Genomic DNA, 375 nt, shown 5'->3' with positions numbered 1-375 from the left:
GAAGGTCCTGGGTTCACGCCCCAGTGGAGCCACGGTCCATGGTCTGCAGCCACGCCACCCCGAACACGCCCGATGTCTGAGCTCGGAAGCTAAGCAGGGTCGGGCCTGGTTAGTACTTGGATGGGAGACCGCCTAGGAAGACCAGGTGCTGTAGGCGTAAATAATATGAAGAAAGAAAGAAAGAAAGAAAATAACAGAAAACCATAACTCCAGCAAGTTCTTTTTTAGGAATTGACGAAGCGATTCTAAATTTTAAGTGGAAGTGAGGAGAGTTGAACACTGTCAAGGGAATCTTGAGGAACAACAAAGCTCAACGCTCACACTGCCGATGTCAAGAGCTGTTACAAAGTCACAGCAGTTAAAAAGCAGGGTGTT

At 48.3% G+C, this 375-nt stretch overlaps 1 pseudogene; it reads left to right on the top strand.

Annotated features, from left to right (window-relative positions):
* The first annotated feature begins 41 nt into the window (after positions 1-41).
* LOC120605311 (uncharacterized) lies at positions 42-157 on the top strand (annotated as a pseudogene).
* The last annotated feature ends 218 nt before the right edge of the window (positions 158-375 follow it).

Source organism: Pteropus medius, unplaced genomic scaffold (genome assembly GCF_902729225.1).
Source record: "Pteropus medius unplaced genomic scaffold, Ma_sr-lr_union100, whole genome shotgun sequence".
Taxonomy (NCBI): domain Eukaryota; kingdom Metazoa; phylum Chordata; class Mammalia; order Chiroptera; family Pteropodidae; genus Pteropus; species Pteropus medius.
The sequence above is the reverse complement of the archived record's forward strand: the minus strand, read 5'-3'. Positions and strand labels throughout refer to the sequence as shown.